Source organism: Podarcis cretensis (genome assembly GCF_951804945.1).
Source record: "Podarcis cretensis genome assembly, chromosome: 16".
Classification (NCBI taxonomy): domain Eukaryota; kingdom Metazoa; phylum Chordata; class Lepidosauria; order Squamata; family Lacertidae; genus Podarcis; species Podarcis cretensis.
This window is the reverse complement of record NC_137186.1, coordinates 14,301,480-14,323,538: the sequence shown is the minus strand read 5'-3', so window position 1 is coordinate 14,323,538 and position 22,059 is coordinate 14,301,480. Positions and strand designations below refer to the sequence as shown.

General features: G+C 48.9%; 1 long non-coding RNA gene across 2 annotated transcripts in view; it reads right to left on the bottom strand.

The window, feature by feature from the left end:
* Window positions 1–5,986: 5,986 nt before the first annotated feature.
* LOC307205376 overlaps window positions 5,987–22,059 on the bottom strand; it is a 46,282-nt gene continuing 30,209 nt past the window's right edge. Inside the window, exons 1-3 of one of the 2 annotated variants that reach the window (XR_013833989.1) lie at window positions 10,096–10,209; window positions 8,560–8,665; window positions 5,987–6,226 (exon numbers count right to left, since the gene is read on the bottom strand). This is a non-coding gene — a long non-coding RNA (uncharacterized lncRNA). Of the gene's footprint in view, window positions 6,227–8,559; window positions 8,666–10,095; window positions 10,210–22,059 lie in introns of those variants that run through there. The other variant, XR_013833988.1, reaches the window with a different exon arrangement.

Below are 22,059 nucleotides of genomic sequence, written 5' to 3'. Positions count from 1 at the left end.
TTCCCCTACCATGTTTCAGTTGTTATATTTTAGAACATTTTTCTTTCCTGTAAAAGTTATATGAAAATGCTTTTCTTTTCAATAAAAAAACCTGATGTGTGTGTGCAAGCTGCAAAGCTCTGCTGAGAGACCAGCTGCCTTTGGCCTCCCTCGAAGGTCACATAGTGGCAGCCATTCCACCAGCTGGTTGTTATAAGAACTGTGACTTTAAGGGCAGGGCCTAGAGCTTTCATGTTTCCTCCTCCCTCCCCACTCCTTTTTCCTTGTGTGCCATCTCTCTTACAAAGTCAGGAAAGATAAGGCTATCAAAGGCTGCTAGGCACAATGGTTATGCTCTACCTCCACTGCCAAAGGGAGCATGATTCTGAAACTGCAGGAGGGGATAGTTGCTGTTGCACTCGGGCCCTGCTTGTGGGCTTCCGAGAGGGATCTAGTTGGCCGTGGAGAAAACTAGAAAGGCCATTGGCCTGAGCTAGCAGAGCTGTTCTTACGCACAACGTCGTGGAGCTATCCGTGTACTTACCAAGGTGAAGAGCTTGTTAGGAGAAGAGCAGCTGGCTGCTGGACCAGCCAGGTGTGTTTAGGAAGTGCCTGTCTCTCCATCCTCCTTTGAAGCAGCCGCAGTGGAGAGGGAGGCTGAGGCTTAGTCTTTCCAGAGGAGAGGGGGAGGCAAACAGAAGCAGTCCGCTTGGCACAGTCAAAGAGAGTGTTTGCTGCTTCTGCTTGGCTGTCCTGGTAAATATGTGCACAGTTCCTCCGCTAGGAGAGCACAATAAATAACATTCCTCGGGAGTTGTCATTTTGAAAGTTGCTGGATTAGCCGGCACAGCTCACAGGCCATACATCACGGCACGACTGAAAGCTCCTGGTGCAATGGGGGTCCAGCGATGTCAACCCACCCCACCCCACCCCACCTGATAAAAATCCAAAGGCCTCTGATCCCACAAGGCAACGCTTGTGGGTTTATCTGCTAGTGGTATGTCATCAGCTGAACAACTTTAGGTCGTCTAGTGCCTCTCAGAGATATCCAACTCAGACTGAGGGGCACATTCTCATCTGGGCAAGCAAGGGCCGCATGCCTGTGATGTGCAGGACCACAGGCAAAAGGAGATGGAGCAACAGATATAAATGTTACCTTTGTAGGTCCAATGCCGAGGGCCTTCTGGAAGTTCCCTCACTGCAAGAAGCCAAGTTACAGGGAACCAGGTAGAGGGCCTTCTCAGCAGTGGCACCTGCCCTGCCACCAGATGTCCTCCCACCAGATGTCAAAGAGAAAAACAACTACCAGACTTTTAGAAGACATCTGAAGGCAGCCCTGTTTAGGGAAGCTTTTAATGTTTAATAGACTTTTGTATTTTAATATTCTGTTGGAAGCCGCCCACAGTAATACATTATTATTATTATTATTATTATTATTATTATTATTATTATTATTATTATACAGTAGGCTAGTTTCGATGCACGCTAGCAGAACCCTGACAATCTTTCATCTAGGCAAGCCAGCAAGAGTTGTCATTAACATTCAAGGCTGTATTCCAGCCAGTTGAAAGCACTTGAGGAGGCAAGGAGTGGGGCTAGTTAGGACTGTGCTCTGGTAGGAGGTGTAGCCAAGGACCAGCTACAGAGTCCTGGGGGGGGGGTCACATTTGGCTGCTGAGCCTGAGATTTCTCCACCCCTGCCCTAAACCTACCTCAGTCTTCTGTTCCTTAAGTATTGAAGGAACCTTGCATGCAGGCATCACAACTGGACCATAGGCAGCAACCCTTTATAGTTCTCTTGGATCAGGGAAAGACAATTCCAGCCTGGGCATCTGGAGCCCCTCTGGAGCCTAGGAATCCTTTACTGTCTGATACATGCTCCAATCTGTATCCTAAGAGGCAGCATGCAGCTCTGTGGTTCTACCCCTGGAGCTCCTGCAAGGGGTTGGTTTGCAGGTGTTTGCAAGGCCCTTTTACTGGATCACAATGCAAAGATGTCACCTCCGACCCCCATGCTAAAATCTGCATCGAGGAAAGTATTGTGAGGCTGTCACAAGACAAAACCGCAGCTCCTCTTGGATTCCTCTCTCGCCAAAACATGCTGTGATGATGGGCAGTGGAGACGCCTGGAGGAGGGTGATCCAGGATGTGAGTTCACCAGCAGCCAGGAGCAGGTACTGATGTGCAGGACCATGGACAGTTACTGTGGTGTGCAGGCTAGTGATGTTCAGGACCACAGACAGCTCCCAAGGAAGAAGGTTGTTCCTCTGTGTTTGATTGAGTGGGGAAGCACATGAGCATCCCAAGTCTGTCAGGTAGCTGGAATTAAAAGGGGCAGGTTCTGCTTTGCTGAGTCATCTTTAGATTTCCCATTTTTCTGGAAGCTCCAAGGCAAGTGAAGAGTGAGGAAGCGGTGAATAGTGTCCTCCTTTGAGAAATGTGAAGGGACAACCTCAGGGACATTGCCGTCTTCTGGCGTGAGGATCTCAGAGATTGCTGTTCCTCAGACAATCCCTAGGCAGAGATCTGCTAAGCTACATTCTTCAATGCTTCCTTTCCCTTGTGGATCCAAGACATACCAAGAAGAGTCTTCAGGCAGTAGGGCACCAAGCCCACCCCCTTTCCTGGCTGGCAGGGAGAGGAACCCCCCCCCCCGCCCTGCTCTTGGACCTATTATTCTCTCTTTCCACCCCAGCATGTATTTCCAGAGTGCTTAACTTGGCAGATTTCACGTCGGGGATCTCTCAGTGACGCGACGGGAGAAACATATAATAAAATAATCATCATGTGTTCATAGCCGTATCTCAAATATTGTTGCTTGGAAACTGGTGCCAGGGAATTTGCAGGGGGAGGGAGAGAGGGAGGGAGGGAGAGCTGGCAGGAAGCCCAGTTAGGGAAGCCCAGTGGGGAGGGGAGAGAGAGAGAGAGGAAGACAGAGCTCTGCAGGTGGCTTTGATTGAAACTGTTTTTAATTTTCCCTCCATCCCAGCCCGAATGGCTGTTGGTGATAATCATTCCCTGGGCAGGCATCTATGACAGGAGGATGAAGGAGTCAGATGCACACAGTGTCAAAGCCCCAAGCATGCCTTTTGAGTGATGGGACCTTGTTCCAAGCTGGCATGCCCATTACCAAGTCTTCTGTCCTCTCCACGATAAGACCTCAAGCTCTCTCTTCTGCTTGAAGTGCTGCAAAGTGGACTTTTGGCATCAGGGGCTGTGAACCTCAAGCCCAGGGGCAGACTGTGGCCCTCCTCACTGGCCTCACTTTAAACAGTTGAGAGGTGATTTTTACTCCCTGAGCTGGAATTTGTTCTTGAGCTCTTGGCCATGTGTTTTGGTTGCCTGGATGGAGGCTGGAGAGGGGTGTGTGAGTCAGGGTAGAAACTAGCCTACTCTACGAAGAGTACCAATGCAACCTTGCTCCTCCACCATCACTGCCACTCTTAGAAATTCCCATTGGGGTCTTTCTGTTGGTCCACTCAGCCACAGGTTTGGTGGTCAGAAAGGACAGGTTGACACCAAACCAGTGACTCCATTGGCAACTAGCTGAGTCGGGAGAGCTGGGTAGAGGGACATCGCTGGCTAATCCACACCCACTTACTAGCCTGGCAAAAGTGTGGAGAGCTGACTCTGTAAACAAACAAACAAGGTGAAAAAATAGTTCTCGGAAGATAGGGTGGGAGAAGATAAAGTTTAGGAATGAAACAAACCAGAAATCAGGACAAGAGACGTTCCCTCTCCCCTGCTTCTTCATTGTTCCTCTGACTTGCTCTGATATGCATTCTGTTCCCTCCTGAATTGCAGTTTAACTGAGAAATTCTAAAATTAATTCTGGGATTTGGAGCATGCACAGTTTGCCATGGGGTGTCCTTCCATCTCCCTCCCTCCTCCCCTCCTCCCCGCTGTGTTACAAAGACATGTATAAGAGCATAGGAAGCTGTCTTAGACTTACTGGGTCCATCTTGCTCAGTATTAACTATACTGACTGATGGAGGCTCTCCAAAGGTTTCGGATCAGGGGCCTTTTCCAGCCCTACCTGGAGGTACCAGGTATTGAACCGGGGACCTTCTGCATGGAAATGATGTGCTCCGCCGCTGAATGGCAGCCTTTCCTTCAGAAATAATGTAAGAAGACAGCCCCCCAACACTCTAGGGATGGTTTAAATAGGAATGCAGGAAGCTGCCTTACACTGCCCCAGAGTACTGGTCCATCTAGCTTGTATGGTCCATTCTGACTGGCAGTGGTTCTCCAAGGTTTCAGACTAGTGTTTTTCCTGGGGACACCAAGGATTGGACCCAGGACCTTGTCCATGCAAGGCAGATCCTCTGCCAAGGAGCTCCATGTAGTTAAGTATTCTGTGCCCCTTCAAGCAGTAGCCATCTGGCACCAGTCAACCCCCATAGGCTTACACCCAACACCCAACTAACACTCTGACTCTTATCAGCTCAAATTGAGACTTCTTCAAGGTGGCCATCCTCAGGCAAAATGAGCAAACAAACCTGAAGCATATTGGGAGCGGAGGAAAGGTCATAGACACATCTTCACATTTGGAGGATATATAAAAAATGCTAAAATTCATGGATGAAACACTGTAATTATTATTATGATGCCACCCATCTGACTGGGACATACCCTCTAACATTTCTCCGATGAAAATAGGGGCGTGTTATTCAATATTATTATTACCCTGCCCATCTGACTCGGTTGGCTTCCAACAAATTAAAACACAGTAAGAAGACATCAAACATTAAAAGCTTCCCTAAACAGCAAACTATAGAAAGTTATTAAAGAAATTGGAGTTCCTGATCACCTCATCTGTCTCCTGAGAAATCTCTATGTGGGACAAGAAGCTACAGTTGGAACCGGATATGGAACAACTGATTGGTTCAAAATTGGGAAAGGAGTACGACAAGGCTGTATACTGTCTCCCTGCTTATTTAACTTATATGAAGAATTCATCATGCGAAAGGCTGGACTGGATGAATCCCAAGCCGGAATTAAGATTGCTGGAAGAAATATCAACAATCTCAGATATGCAGAAAACACAACCTTGATGGCAGAAAGTGAGGAGGAATTAAAGAACCTTTTAATGAGGGTGAAAGAGGAGAGTTCAAAATATGGTCTGAAGCTCAACATCAAAAAAACTAAGATCATGGCCACTGGTCCCATCACCTCCTGGCAAATAGAAAAGGGAAGAAATTGAGGCAGTGGGAGATTTTACTTTCTTGGGTTCCTTGATCACTGCAGATGGTGACAGCAGTCACGAAATTAAAAGATGCCTGCTTCTTGGGAGAAAAGCAATAACAAACCCAGACAGCCTCTTAAAAAGCAGAGACATCACCTTGCCGACAAAGGTTTGTATAGTTAAAGCTATGGTTTTCCCAGTAGTGACGTATGGAAGTGAGAGCTGGACCATAAAGAAGTCTGATCTCTGAAGAATTGATGCCTTTGAATTATGGTGCTGGAGGAGACTCTTGAGAATCTCATGGACTGCAAGAAGCTCAAACCTCTCCATTCTGAAGGAAATCAGCCCTGAGTGCTCACTGGAAGGACAGATCCTGAGGCTGAGGCGCCGATACATTGGCCACCTCATGAGAAGAGAAGACTCCCTTGAAAACCCTGATGTTGGGAAAGAGAAGGGGACGACAAGGAGGACAAGATGGTTGGACAGTGTTCTCGAAGCTACCAACATGAGTTTGACCAAACTGTGGAAGGCAGTGGAAGACAGGAGTGCCTGGCGTGCTCTGGTCCATGGGGTCACGAAGAGTCGGACATGACTAAATGGCTAAACAACAACAACAAAACAGGGTTGCCTTCAGATGTCTTCTAAAAGTCGGATCGTTGTTTATTTCCTTGACATCTGATGGAATGACGTTCCACAGGGCAGGTGCCACTACTGAGAAAGGCCTATGCCTGGTTCCGTGTAACTTCACTTCTTGCAGTGAGGGAACTGCCAGATGGCCCTAAGAGCTGGACCTCAGTGTCTGGGCTGAACATTGGGGGGGTGGAAATGCTCCTTCAGGTATGCATTGCCAAAGCCACCGGAAAGGTGTTTGTATGTGATGCTATGAGTTGCATCCAACTTGATTTTGCTGGCGAGTTTTTTCTTTCATTTACACATGCACACTTTTGAACACTAAGAGTTCTCTTTCTTCGGGTGCACATGCATTCTTTAATACCAGCAAGACATGTATCAGAGCTGGGCATGGGGTGAACCCAGGGATCATGGCTGAGGTGCCAGGCAGAACTGAAAGAGAAACCCAGAGGCAGAGGCAAGGATCAAGCCAGCAAACCAGCAGGACTGAGAGAGAGCGCATAAGGATGCAGGGGCAGACCAGAGCTCAGGAAGAACATGCTGCTTAAGGAAGGCTCAGTTGGCAAAAGAAGCCCTGACTAGTAGCATCTAATAATCAGCCTTGGCAGGTGGAGTCAATCTGGATGGTTCTTTGCACTAAGAAGGCTGCCATTTGCAGTTCTGTGATTCACCACATGGGGCAGCCAGACACAGATTCTGATGGTGATGGACACCAACTTAGATGGCTTTAAACTACAGATTAGACAAATTCATGGAAGTTAAGGCTATCAGTGACTATAGCCAAAATAGCTACTATGTTCTCCCGCCACTATCAGAGGCAGGAGGCCCCTGAATCCCAACTGCTGGGAATCAGAAGTGGGTAGAGTGTTCTGGCACTCAGTTTCTGCTTGTGAGCTTCCCATGGGCATCTGATATGGGCATCTGGCAACCCCTAAAAACAACACCTGCTTCAGCCCCTCACAGCTTAGAACATCCTGAAAGAAGGTGTGGCTGACTGGAATCCTGAACAGCATCACTTCTATTTGGAATGATTGCACAATGCAATGTTTTGTTACATGCACCCTTTTCCTGCCCACCTAGCAGTTCGAAAGCATGTCATGTGCAAGTAGATAAATAGGGACCGCTCCAGCGGGAAGGTAAACGGCGTTTCCGTGCGCTGCTCTGGTTCGCCAGAAGCGGCTTAGTCATGCTGGCCACATGACCCGGAAGCTGTCTGCGGACAAACGCGGCTCCCTCAGCCTATAGAGCAAGATGAGCACACAACCCCAGAGTCGGTCACAACTGGACCTAATGGTCAGGGTTCCTTTACCTTTGTTCTGAAGGTGAATTTGGAGCTGAAATTTGTGGGAGACTTAGTTGTCTCAATGTGCCTTTGCTACAATACCTATTGCATCACCATTCTTGCTCTTCCCTCTCTCTCTCTCTCTCTCTCTCTCTCTCTCTCCCTCCCCACCCCCTTCTTCTTCAAGTTCACTAAGAGTCACAGTGCATCACACGCTTTGTAGTCTATGCAGGTCCTACACGCAAAGTTAGAGGAGTAGGAGGGAGGTGGGAAATGAGTTAGCACCATGGAGAGCTCCCAGTGGAGGCTGCAAGCCTTGAGCATTGTGAGCAAATTCTGCCTGAGCCTTAAATGGGGTTTCAACTTCCTTTAACCTGTGCAGCTTCAGATGTTATTGGACTCCAAGTCCCATCAGCCCCAGCCAGTATAGCCAATGGTCAGGGATGATAAGTGCTGCAGTTCAACAAAATCTGAAGGGCCACAGGTTCCCCACTCCTATTAATGGATAGCTCAGTTGGTTAGAGCGTGGTGCTGATAACGCCAGGGTTGCATATTCAATCCCCATACGGGACAGCTGCATATTGCTGCATTGCAAGGGGTTGGACTAGATTGGGCATAAGCAGACTTGGCCCTCCAGATGTTTTGGGACTACAACTCCCATCATCATCCCTGACCACTGGTCCTGTTAGCTAGGGATGGTGGGAGTTGTAGTCCCAAAACATCTAGAGGGCCGACTTGGCCTATGCCTGGACTAGATGATCCTCAGGTCCTTTCCATCTCCACAATTCTATGATACTCTATGAATGAGGCCTCGACCCTTGGCTTCAGAGGCCCAGGATGGTAATGTCCCTAGTTCAGGCCAAAGGGAGGTTGGCCTTTCCCTGAGGAGACAGAGGCATCGGGGCCACTGCAGAAATCGAATCCTCTTTCCAGTCCGAGTGATCATGTAGGATGCTTTTGCTGTAGGAAAGTGGAGGAGAGAACCCTGGGTCTGAGCTGGAGAAGAAGTCAGGGGCATTAATTGTCAACTTTTATATTTAAAGTGAGCATCATGAGCTACCAGAGTCAGTGTTCTGAGCATGGAACATTTCTGTAGCATCCCACTATAGCATTAAGGGGATGGGTGAGGATGAAGTGGTCCAGGGATCCATTCAAGATTGAAGAACTTCTCACAGGAAAGAGGTGAGTCCTAGCAGAGGAGGTTAATCCCAGCCCTAGCAGTAAGGCACTGCAGGAAAAGGGGGGGGGCAATCTTGCTGCTGCAGCAAAAGTGCTGCTCACCCCCAAAGGTTCCAGCTAGGCAGTCTTCCTTGTGGCAAAGGAGGAGTTCAGTGTCTATAGAGCAAGGGGTGGGGAACCTCTTGTAGCCCAGGGGTGACATTCCCTTATGGGAAACCTGCTGGGGGCCACATGCCAGTGGTAGGGGAGGGCCAGAAGCAAGAGCAACGGATGCCACAATCAGCTAGTTCCCACACATACTCACCCCACCTCTCTATCACATATCTGGACACAGAAGAGTCACAATCAGAGTTCAAGGTCAGGCAAAAGCATTCAAGGAGGATGCAAAGAGGGTCAGCAGTAGGTGTGGCCTGTGGAGAAGGGGATAAGAGAGTCTTGGGGGCCAGGCAGAGAGGTTCCAAGGGCCACATTCTCTCTCGCCTCCCCTGGTCAGGCCCGAGGTTTCTGCTGTCTCTGTAGAGTTGTGACTCCTTATGGACTGCATGGGAAGCCTCCCCCGGGATTCGAGAAGCTGCTGCAAAGGAGGCAGCAGATCTGCAGTGGGAGGACTTGGCACGGCCTCAGCCATGTCTGATCAATAATTCCCCATCTCTTGCTTTTACAGCAGGGCTTGGCCACTTAATTGGGGATGCAGAGAATTATGGATGCAGGGCTGCCAGGCTGGGCAGGGACGTCGTCCCATACACTGGCTGTTCCACTCTTGGCAGAGGAACAGCGACGAGGGAGACTGTGGGCAAGGAAACCTTCCCTGCACCAAGGCTTATCTATAGTGCCCAGAAGTGGGTGGCAGGCAGGGCTGGAGTAGGCGGGGAAGAGAAAAGCTGGCTTGATGTTGAATTCAACCCAGAGGGTGTCCCTGCCTGCCAGTTTCCTCGTCCTTAGTCTCAGTGTCGCCCCTTGTAGAACTCAGCAAGGATTAGGAGGAGGATGGGGACACAACTTGAATGGCTTGTGTAATGGTTGTAAGGGGGTTACTTGTGCGTAAGTTGCCTTCAGTTTTAGTTATATTGCCTGGCCAACCATGCTTTGGCTGACAGCTCACACTCCGTGACCGGTCAGTCACTTGCAGAATCCGTCAGTGGGCGTTTCTTGAACCTCTTCCAACATAAGAGCTGTTTGACGCCTAGTCTCCTCCTACTTTCCCTGCGCGGAACTCGTCTGCGCAAGTACGGGGAAGGCAGGGGTGTGTCAGCGCTCTCTCCACTAGTCTCTGGTGAAGGGTCTTGGAGAGCTGTCTCCACTTCCTCCATCTCCCTCTCTTCTCTACTGGTGTTACGCTGAATTCCTTCCCCCCTGCTGGTCCCCTCTCCGACATCGCTCTGGAGCCCTGCCTCCGCCTCTCGCTCTGATGTCAGTTCCCTGACAGCTTGGCTCTGCTCTCACTCCACCTACTGGTGAGCTCCCTGTCTTCAGTCCTACCAGACCCAATGGGTAGCAGCCACTCAGTGGTGTAGCGTGGCTTGCCAGCGCCCGGGGCCACATGGAAAGAGGGAAACAGAAGGAGTACGCATGGACATTCAACTTCCTAACAGTACCCAGGAGATTCCAGCCACAGAGATAAGAAAAGAAGAGTTGTTCTGTTGTCTGGAGAAGTCACTTCCTGGTTCACATGGAGAAGCTGTTTTCAACGGAGCCCAGCAAACAGCTGTACTGAGGCAGCAACGGGTGGTGAAATTTTGCACCCTGAACAATTTTGTGCCTAGGGCAACCATCCCTGTGCCCCCATGCTACACCACTGTAGCCACTCACTGGTCACACTACTCGTGAAGTAAGAGATCACCTTCCTTCTTCATGTGCTGTCTTCATGCGCTAGCTGAAAAAGCAGGATCCTGTTTTATGGCTGTGTGTGGATGGACTACATGGATGAATTTGTATGGATTCCACCGGGGCAAGAAGGGCCAATGGTCTGACTCAGGATAAGCCAGCTTCCTGTTTTCCTGTGGGGTGACAAGAACAGTACCAAGCAGGAGTCGCTTAACTATTTGAGCCAGTGGGCATATTTGTAATCTTGAGAAAGTGCCATGGGCTTTGCAAAATGGCCGCCATGGGGTGTGTGGCATACCACAAAATGGCTGCTTTGGGTGTGGCAAAACACAAAGTGGTGATTGGGGGTGGGCATGGCATAATAACTGCCGTATTGAAAACTGCAGTGAGGGAGAGACATGGCCACAAAATGGTATGGATAGGCTCTTCCCCATCAATGGGGAGAGAAAGGCGCCTCCATCAGCCACTGGCATGTTTGCTCACAGAGAGGCTCTTTGAACTTCTCCTTTGCTCAGAACCAAGGAAGGAGGGTGCCCAGCCTGGCAACAATTGAAATGTGGGCATGATCCAGGGGTGTGTGTTCAGACTAGGAAATGGCAAGCTGGTGCAAACAGGAACTGAGCAGAAAGTGCAAATGGTCTCACATGCATTGTGGATTTTTGAGGGAACATTTAGTGAGACCCTTCCTGGGCAGGTACAGAAGGTCCTGTCAGGTACACTGGTGCCTGTGGATGATGCATTGGTGACCCTGGAGAAATAATTTCTGTAGAATTTGAGTGGACAGATTCTGTCTGCCCCAACGACACAACAGACTTGAAGCAGTATTGCACTGCTTTGAGCAGCTACGGCTTTCCCCAAACAATCTTGGGAACTGTAATTCCCTGGGAAGAGGGAATTACAGTGGTACCTTGGTTTTCAAACGTAATCCATTCCGGAAGACCGTTTGGCTTCCGAAACGTTCGAAAACTGAGGCACAAAGGGTGGTCTGCAGTTTCAATGGATAAAATTGGGGGAAAACACGGCGGAAGCCGTTCGACTTCCGAGGTATGTTCAAAAACAGAAGCATTTACTTCCGGGTTTTCAGTGTTCAAAAACTGAAATGTTCAGCTTTCGAGACTCTCAAAAACTGAGGTGCAAAGGGCCGTCTGCAGTTTCAATGGATAAAATTGGGAAAAAACAACGCAGCGGAAGCCATTCGACTTCCGAGGCATGGTCAAAACCAGAAGCATTTTATTTCTGAGTTTACGAAATGTTCAGCTTCTGAGACGCTCGAAAACTGAGGTATTGTTAAACCCCTCTGCAACTAACACCTTTAAAAAACTACCATTCCCATGATTCTCTGAGGGAAACCATCATACTCTGCAACTGTCCTGGTAAAACTGGGACATCCTGCTTCTCCGTGCGAGAGCATGGTAGCCATTTTGGGTGGCATGATCTTGTGCGATCTTGCATGGGGGGGCAGAATCCTGTCCCCCCCCCCCGGACATGTTGGAGTTTATGAACCGTGACTATTGTGCTGAGTGGTATGACACCGCTTTAAACATATGATGCATACGGGGCCCCGTGTTGCAAGTGCTGTATCCGCAAAGGCCTCCTTTCTCTTCCCAAAAGCCTCTCTCCCCTGCCCAAGGAGAACAGACAGGCATCAGCCCCCGTTTCCACTTAAGTTCCCCCCGCAACTCACTCTCTCTCTCTCTTCCTGCCATCTTCCGGATGAAAGGCAAAACCATCCGAAGGGAGCTAAGCTGCCGGCTTTGAAGGCGTCTCTCCGGAGGCTTCCCCCGGAGCAGCGTATCAAAGAACCCCCAGGCTCGCTTCACGCCACGCTTGTCTGGAATTGTGCTCCGGAGGAACCGCAAGACGGGAGCAGAGTCAAACGGCAAGGCTCCCGCAGGAAATCTTGTTCCGTGGGTCTTCTGGCCTCCCCCCACCCTCCACCTTCTGGCACGGCGATGGCTTCAAGCAGCTGCTCTAGGCGAGCCATATTGCAGCAGTCATGGCCTGAAAAACACCAGAAGCCAGCAGGAAGTGGAGAGATTGTGGGGCGTCGAGTCCAGTCACCTCCCTTTCACGATGAATAATATCTGATACTTGATTTAAAGTGTGTGCATTTATTTCATTTACTGCATGTCTACCCCACTTCTTCCTCATAGGAGCTCAAGGTGGAGTGCATGGTTTCCTGCATTTCATCCCGACGACCTCATGAGGGTAGTTTAGGCTGAGAGAGGCAATGACTGGCCCAAGGCTACCAAATGAGCTTCATGGCTGTGCAGGGATTTGGACTCCCAGGCCCTAGTCTGACATTCAAACTACTATACCACACTGGTGTATATATATATGTGTGTATTATATGTGTGTGTCTATCACATATATATACACATGTGCGCGCACGTGCGCTTTTTCCCATGCTGATCCCTGACTGTTGGTTTATAATCTAAAAGACATGACACAAAAGGAAAGAGGGAGGAGGAGGGAGGAGGGAGGAGGGAGGAAACAAACCCAGGCACTCCCTCGTACAGTGGTACCTCTGGTTGAAGACACAATCCGTTCTGGGGTGCTGTTCGCACCCCAAAAAGTCAGTAACCAGAGTGGCACTTCTGCACATGTGCAAAGCATGATAGAGCACTTCTGCACATGTGTGAACTGTGCAGAATGCTTCTGTGCGTGCGCACGCAGCAAAACCCAGAAGTAAACACTTCTAGGTTTGCCTTATTCTTAACCCGAAAAAACGCATCATGAAGTGTTCGCAAGAAGACTGTATTTTCTTAGAATATTTATATGCTAGCTTAGTTTTCAAAGTGAGAAACCATATAAATCACATTTTACTGTGTTTCAGTCCACTTTATCCTCAGCTCGCTCTCTAAAATAAGGATGTTTCTTCTTAGTCATGGAGTCTTGCATGGAGTTCTTCAGGAGAAGAGGAGCCCAAAGTCGCCGGTCTCTGAGTTGAGCTGACCGTGAGGCCCTGCAGCACCATATCCCTCTCCCTCTCTCTGTTGTAGCCTGGCAGTTTCAGGGTACAGTGCTCCTTTCCCAGAATACTCCATTCCATTTCCCTTCCACAGTTATCCTTTGCTCCCAACAGACACACAGCATTGCATTGCCACTGAGCGTTGCCAGTCTCGTGGTGTGGTGTGCCCAAGCTGATACCAAGCACAGTGACAATTTAAGTTTCTAGGCGGTGGTGGCTGGTACCCATTAGGACTGATGGGCAGGAAGGCAGGGAGCCCAACAGTAGATGGCGCTAGAGCAAGAATCAGCAATAGGCAGAGCCACCTAATTCTGGTTGTGTCTACTTCCTCCTCTCTGCTAAGTTTTAAATGGGCAACAACTGAGTAAGGAGGAGGAAGCTGGCAGGCAGGGCCACTCCTTGGACTGTGTGTCATTTAGAAGGCAGGCAAGTGGGAGCTGACTGGGGGCAAACTGAGGTTTGTGGGGCAGTGCCCCATTCGCCCTTCCAGAGCAGCCTCCACTGAGTGGACCCCGGCAGTCACATCCCATCTTTTCCACTGAGCAGCTGTTCCCTATGTTTAATACAACATGGAGCCAGTGTTTTCCTTTCCCCCATTCCTTGCACCCCCACCCCCAAACCGTTGGGAATATTTTGTTTCATATCCAGCCTGTTGAAAAGTTTTGGATAACTGGAAAGCCTGGTTGCTGTTTTCTCTTCTCCTAAAATACACCTTTTCTGTGCATTCCCTAGAACACACAGTTTTGGTATGCGTCTCCCCGCAAGAGATTTTTGAACCAAAACTGCATAGCAAAAAGTCAGAGAGTTGCACAATCCGATTGTTTGTTGCAAATTCCGGGAACTGCAGATTATTGTTGGCTATACTGCTTGTTGGCTTTAAAATGCAAAGCAGACAAAATTCCTCTCCGTTCCTTTCGCCCACCTGGGGCTATTGGAATAAAACAGCTGGTTATCGGTAGAAAGCTGACAGCCCCAAAAACAGGAAGAGAGGACATAGGAGGGATCTCTGCAGTGGTGGGGCTTCACCAAGGAGGTGTCACGGTCTGCGCATGCACGGGTTGCGATTCGCCACTTCTGCGCATGCACGTGATGGCATTTTGAGCATCTGCACATGCGTGAGCAGTGAAACCCGGAAGTAACCCTTTCCGGTACTTCCAGGTCGCTGCAGGACGCAACCTGAAAATGCTCAACCTGAAGCAAACATAACATGAGGTATGACTGTACTGTATGTAGTGTTACAGTTCCCTGCCAGAGCAGACAGAGGAAGTGATCTCACAGAGTTCTCTCTAGCATATTTTACAGGAAAGCTCTGTGAGCTTCAGCCCCTTCATGTGCCCATCTGGCAAAGCATGACTTGTTGGTTTGACTGCAATAGTGTCCCACAAGATCCAGTCCAGAATTAGTTTGGGGCAGGGATTTAGGGTAAAGAAAACATCTGATTAAACTTAAGGTTAGGAGGGGGGCAGGGAAAAGAGATGCTGTGTTTCGTTTCCGCACCCCCCAAGCAACAGCAGGGGGTTCAATCCTGCAGGGTTTTCCTTCGCAAGTGGCTTCTCTGTGGAGAAACCAACAGCAGGGAAGGCACGGCACCAACCAGCAAAACCAAGGGGGATAGAAGTGCCGCAAGCTATTTATTAAAATCCCAACGCATTTCAGAGAAATTCCTTCATCGGGGGTATCTTGAAAAGAGCTTTATATACTGAATTTTTTTTAATAATCTTTCAAACAATTTAACTGTAACATAACAACACATGCAGAAGTGCTAACAGGCTCTTAAAGTCTATACAAAATGAAACAAATGTCTTGAAAACGCATATATACAGGCATGGTTACATTACCCTATTCACCTCCATACAGGAAACTAACCCTCTTAGGTGTCACCCCCCCCCCCAAATTGTTCGAAATATTATTTTTAAAATTCCATATACAATACCTGTTTCTCTTTAAAATGCCCCTGATGAAGGAATTTCTCCAAAATGCATTGGGCTTTCCATAGGCTGTTGGAGAGAAACACAGAATCATAGAGTTGGAAGGGGCTCCAAGGGTCATCTAGTCCAAACCCCTGCAATGCAGGAACTTCTCTCTCTCTTGGTTTTGCTTCTCTGTGGGGAACTTGGTTGAAAGTAAGAGCCTGCCCTGCCAGGACTGGGCAGGGTTTGGGCATTGGGCAGGAAGGTGGGCCAGGCGGTGGTGTGTTCCTACCTTCTGAGAAGATGCAGGTGGTGGTCAGGTAGGTGCCAGCATTTTTTGTGGGTTTTCCTGCCTGGTGCCCTGGGTCACTCTGGGACTTCCATCTCAACTCAGAGAGATTTGTGGCCATCCCCCAAATGCCTGAAATCCCTGCAAATGGGCCTGGTGGGCTTGGGGCTCGGCCAAATCCAGTGCCCAGCTTTAGCATGCCCATGGCGCCCTCACCGCACTGGGGCCAACACTGCGAGGCAGAAGAGCTCTTGGCTTTCCCTAAGGCTTATCCAAGAAAGGCCAGAAATACCAAGCAGATTCTGAATCAAGTTTAAGTGAGTCCTCTCATCATTCGCATTTCGGAGACTTTCCTCTGACCAAAGGCTGCCATCCTTGAGGGAAAGAAACAGCCGCTATTGCACTGTGCTTAGATCCTTCCCCTTGCCCTGCTGAATTTTGCTCAATAAACACACGAGACGTAACCAGCTGTGTTCTTAGATAAATAAGGCATACTATTCATAGTATCAAATTATAAATTTCAACGGAAGTAACTCATAAAGTTCAACAAACAAACAAAGCAGAAGACCCAGTGGATAGGATCATTCTTTAGTCAGTTCATGCATAAGGTCCATCCGTGTAATGGTGTCTATTCCATCTGTCTGTTCGTAAAGTCCAAAAAATCCACATGAAAGATTGTTACAGTTCCACAAAATCCTTACGCAGAATCTAGACAAGGATTTCCAGAATATTGGCCTTGTTTCGCCATCCTGGGCTTCATCAGTACTTAAAGCTCTAAGTAATGCAAATAAATACAATATCATGATCTCACACATTTTACAGTCTTGTGTGTTTATTGAGTATGCTTTACGTGACCATAGGTTTGTTTGTTGTTGTTCTGCTGAATTTTGCAACACAGAATTTTGCAACACAGAAATGGTGCCTGGGTTTGCTCACTGAGAACCAGTGTGGTATAGTGGTTAAGAGCAGTGGACTCGTAATCTGGTGAACCGGGTTTGCTTCCCCGCTCCTCCACATGCAGCTGCTGGGTGACCTTGGGCTAGTCACACTTCTTTGAAGTCTCTCAGCCCCACTCACCTCACAGGGTGTTTGTTGTGGGGGAGGAAGGGAAAGGAGATTGTTAGCTGCTTTGAGACTCCTTCGGGTAGTGATAAAGTGGGATATCAAATCCAAACTCTTCTTCTTCTTCCTCTCTCCCAACCCACATTTCTTCTAATGTCATGACTTTGTTTCCATTTGAAAGCCCGAGGGCAGAAAATAAATTGGGTTGTATCCCATGTTAGATGGTTACTCCAGGTCCGTTAATGTCAATGGGTTTACTCTGAGTAGAACTTAGTTGGCTATAACCCCCTATTTTCGATCTTTGTATATCACCATGGGAGCTTTTTCCTAGCCAAGGAGTGAGATTTAAATGATATATAATGAAGTACATTTTTTAAAAAAAAATCCACCCAAACTAAGTGGTGTACAAAACTCCTGCCCCACAGACCTGTAATGAGAAATGAAACTAAAAATAAATGGGAAAGCTGCAAGAGGAAGAGAAGGTGAAAAACAATTAGACAAAGGCCACCTGAAATAAATGAGTCTTAGAGGGATTTTTTTGTTTTGTTTTGTGTGCTTATTTTTAAAGAGGAAGAGAATCAATTGAACGGAGATTGGCTGGTATAAGCAGGCTGTAGGTTAGGAACAGTAAAAGAAAGGGAATTCAAAGATATGAAATCAGAGGGAAAGAGCCAGCGGTTTCTAACAAGCAACAAAGAGCTAGGAGAACAAAAAGTCTGGGGACGGCCAAAGAGCCACGTTCCCTCCTTCCGGGGGCCGCATGCCAGTGGTGGGCAGAGCCAGAGGAAAGGGGGCGGAGCAACCAAAGTTTATTTATTTGTTTAATGTATTTCTATCCCGCCTTTATAGGGACACGGGTGGTGCTGTGGGTTAAACCACAGAGCCTAGGACTTGCCGATCAGAAGGTCGGCAGTTCAAATCCCCGCGACTGGGTGAGCTCCCGTTGCTCGGTCCCTGCTCCTGCCAACCTAGCAGTTCGAAAGCACGTCAAAGTGCAAGTAGATAAATAGGTACCGCACCTGTTCTTAGACTCCTTATTGGGTGAGCAATGCAGCCAAGCAACAAAGTTGGAGTCTCCCTCCTCCCTGGCCGGAAGGGAGGAAGGGAGAGGAGCTGCTTCCTTTGAAACCTGGGAAATTTAAGGGACATCATCAATAAGGGACAGCAGCGGGACACAGCGCTGGGATAAGGGACTTTCCCGCCAAATAAGGGACGGTTGACAGCAATGGTGCCTCCACGTTGCTGGGAATCACAAATGGGAAGAGAGCTGTGGCACTCACAACTTGCTTGGAAGCTTCCCCCTAGACGCAAAGATGATTCCCTGCTTGCCATCCCCAGTACCATATATTTAGAGATAGACTGCTCCTGTCAGTGGAGGCCACATGTGCACTGGTAGTACTATGGAAATAACAGCTCATCACTTTATGAGCAAATGCCACTGTTGTTGCTGTTGTTCAGCTGGGCGTAAACACCGAAGCTCAAACCACATCGCAGCCGAGATGTGAGGCTCCTCCTTCGAACGGCAACCCCATCCCCCTTCCCCACTTTGTTCCTGCAGCCTTCAAAAGAGGACCCATTACCAAGCCAAGCAAGCTATTAGCTTAATCAGACCATTTAATCCCATCAAAGTTGAGCAGTTTCCCCCACCAGAATCAGCTTCGGGAGGCTCTGAGGGTTCCCTGCGCTGCACAGCTCAGCTTTCATCTCGGAGCAGAGGGGCCCTTTCAAGATCTCCACCTCCACCCTTATCTCCTCCTTCATCACCCCTCCTTGTTCCACTTAAAGCTCCTTCTCTTACCAGCTCAGACTAGAACAAATCTGGGGTGGGTGGGAGTGAGTGGGAGGGGGATTCACAAGTAAGTTTTCCTAACTCAGATTTGAGTAGCGGGAAATGACAGCAGTTGAGGTTGATAGACCTATCCCTGGTGTGGAAAAAGGATGGGAAAGCTCAGGCCCTCAGGGAGCGAAGGTGGCCCTCCAGCCCTCTCCATCTGGCCCATGGGACACTCCCCAGGCCACATGCCTCGCTAGCCCCCTTGGAGTGATAATGATCCTTGCTTGCTTGGATGGAGGGGATTTCTCACTCCACCTGCGACCGATCCTCCTCAATCTCCCATTTTTCGTCCCCACCGTTTCCTGTCAGAAGAAGGCTTAGTGCCACCATCACCGCCCCAAGGGGGACACAGCACACACCTTTTAAGAAAACCCATTAATCCTGTTACGTACTGAGTTGAATAGGATCCTAAAGGCAGCAGTCTGATTGGTCCTAGAACAAAAGGATCCAAAATGCAGCAGTCTGATTGGTCCTAGAACAATAGGATTCAGAATGCAGCAGTCTGATTGGTCCTAGAACAATAGGATTCAGAATGCAGCAGTCTGATTGGTCCTAGAACAATGCAGCAGTATGATTGGTCTGCAGGAGCCACCCAATCCAGCTCCAGATGGAAGTGAATCCACAACCTGATTGGCCTACAGGAGAATTCCGGAATTAGCCAATCACGTGCAGCCCATTGTGTAAATAATGTATATAAAGCAGATACTTTGGGGAAACTTTCAATTCCTCCTCCCACTATGAGCTGAATAATGAGCATGAAATCCACTCTCGACTCCGAGTATATTTTAAATCCTGATTTTATCTGATTTTTTCTTTGATAGATTTACAAAAAGAAAAAGAAAAACACAAACGAATAAATTGTAGAAAGGTGCAAGGTTAGGGGCAGAAGCGCAAAGCATTAGACAAAAAATAAACCGAGACTCCTTGCGCTATGCTCTGCTCCCCCTTTCTTCCTGCCCAGGGCAGCCCTGCCCTCTGCCTGCCCCTCAGAGGTAGGGTTGCCATATTTCAAAAAGTGAAAATTTAAGGAAATTCACCAAAATCTACACATCCAACATGGGTTGCCATACGTCTGGGCGTTGTGACAAACGGCCGAATCCTGGCTTTGTCCAGGAAATCCTGGACATATGGCGATTCTATTCAGAGCCAGCTGCAAAAATAGGGACCTTCTGGGATCAAATCAGAAGCTGGGGTGGCTTTTGCGATTCCGGAACTGTCCCTGGAAAATATGGACATTTGGAGGGTATGTAACCCCCACGACAACCCTGGGAGGTAGGTGAGGATGAGAGGGAAGGACTTGCCTGTAATCTTCATGGCTAAGTGGGGATTTGAACCCTGCTCTCGCAGGTCCTAGTCTAGCACTCCAAGCACTACACCACACTGGCTCTTAAGTCTTTCTGGAAGGTGTCTTTCTATTGACCCAGATCCTTAATTTGCACAATATATGGGGTCAGCAAACTTTTTCAGCAGGGGGCCAGTCCACTGTCCCTCAGACCTTGTAGGGGGCTGGACTATATTTTGAGACTTCCCCCTGCCAGGTTTTTGGCTCATTAAGAGAGCCTGGAAGATCAGGATGTTGGTGTCTGGATCTGTGTGTGGCTGCCCCTTGTGTTGAACCCCTGAACTGTAGGTGGCAGTCTTTTCAGTGAAGTACCTTCAGGCCCTAGACCAGGGGTCAGCAAACTTTTTCAGCAGGGGGCCGGTCCACTGTCCCTCAGACCTTGTGGGGGGCCGGACTATATTTGGGGGGGGGGGAATGAACGAATTCCTATGCCCCACAAATAACCCAGAGATGCATTTTAAATAAAAGCACACATTCTACTCATGTAAAAAAAAGCTGATTCCCAGACCATCCATGGGCCGGGTTTAGAAGGTGATTGGGCCAGATCTGGCCCCCAGGCCTTAGTTTTCCCACCCATGATGTGTGCACATTGCAGAATCCCTTTCCACTTGGTGCGCAATTTGTGTGCAATCTTGGTGGCCGAGTCTGCACAGGGTCATCCTTTTAGCAAAGGAGAGGCAGGGTGAGGAAATAAATGGCTGGGCCTTTTTCCTAGGACGACATCCCCTCGCGGTTGAACTAATCTGACATTTAAGCAACCGGGGCCAAGCGGAATTTTTTTTTTACACTCTGCCCCCCCCCCCAAAGAATGTTCTGATACCAAAACCAAGAGATCTCACTGAGAGACAAGGCATCGCTTTCAAAAGAGCTGAAACAAAAGAGACACAGCAGAGGGTAGATGTCCCAGAGAGAGGGGGGAGAGAGAGAGAGAGAGAGAGAGAGAGAGAGAGAGAGAGAGAATGACGCACAGCCTGCAGAGCAAGTAGTGAAGTGTAGGGCGATGGATGCAAACGGAGCGAGGAAAGATTGGGGGGGGGGACTTGATTTGAATTTGACAAACGAACCTAATTTACCGTTAATTGATTACTGCTCAGAATGCACAAGTGTTTCGGAAGCCACAAACAACAGCTTTCTCCTTTGTCCAGAAAGACAGCGGGGTGGAAGGGAGAGGAGAAGAAAAGAATGTGCAGATGCCACTGCTGCTACCAAGGTAACTTCAAGTAGGGACGTGCGAATCCTGCCCTTTATATTTCCATGGATATTTTATTAGCAAATTGCCTTTTCGAAAAGCCGCTGGCTGACATTCCCTCACATTCTGGCCTAAGGGAGGAAAGCCAGAGGCAGGGAGGTGGAGAGACAAGTGGTGGGGCTGAAATCAGGCTGGCAAGGGGCTGATCCGGGGAAGAGGGCACAGCTTCATCATAACCCAGGGATGGGCAATGTGGTGCCCTCCAGATGTTGCTGGGCTCCAACTCCCATCATCCTCCACCATAGTTTGGGCTGTCCAGGTGTCAGGAACTGGGCAGAGGAGGAATCATGGAGACCTCCTCCCCAGCCCGACCCTTCCAGAGAAGAAGGAGACAGTTCAGAATTACAACAGGGGTTTGAGGGAGGTCACAGCTCAGAGGCAGATGAGGAGAAAAGTTCGGAAATAATGGGAAAGGAGGAGGAGGAGGAAGAAGAAGAAGCACAGGAGGAAGAAGAAGAAGCACAAGGGGAGAGACAGCTGATAGCCTCAGCATCTTTAGAAAGCATCCATACCCCACCTCCCAGAACCTGGCGGGCATTGAAAGTAGGAGAGCAAAGAGCTCAAAGGCAGAGGGCACGTTGCAGCACCCATAGTGATGACTCATGAGGAAGTGGGAGGGGGTGGAGAGTCACTCGAAGCAACACCTTTATTCTGAAAGGCCACATTCCCAAGCCTCTCTCTGTGAATATTGAATAAAAGCAGGTGGTAAGGACTTTTCCCTGTCTGATGTCCATTCCTGGCAACCTGCCGTGGGGGTTGGTTCCTCTGCTGCCTGACAGATTGGAGTTGGAGTCTGGTGACTTCCTGGAGGGTATCCCACTCACTACCACCTTAGCCTCCAAGTGCCAGAGTCCCTTAAACCCTTCCTCCAGAGAGGACACTGCCAGTGTGGTGTAATGGTTAAGAGCGGTGGACTCGTAATCTGGTGAACCGGGTTCTATTCCCCGCTCCTCCACATGCAGCTGCTGGGTGACCTTGGACTAGTCACACTTTTTGGAAGTCTCTCAGCCCCACTCACCTCACAGAGTGTTTGCTGTGGGGGAGGAAGGGAAAGGAGATTGTTAGCCGCTTTGAGACCCCTTAGGGTAGTGATAAAGCGGGATATCAAATCCAAACTCCTCCTCCTCCTCCTCCTCCTCCTCCTCCTCCTCCTCCTCCTCCTCCTCCTCCTCCTCTTCTTCTTCTTCTTCTTCTTCTTCTTCTTCTTCTTCTTCTTCAGCTCAGATCCTGCTTGCAGGCTTCTGATGGGCATCTGGTTGACCACTGTGAGATGCTGGACTAAATGGACCATTGCTCTAATCCAGCAGGTGGACTCTTCTTCCT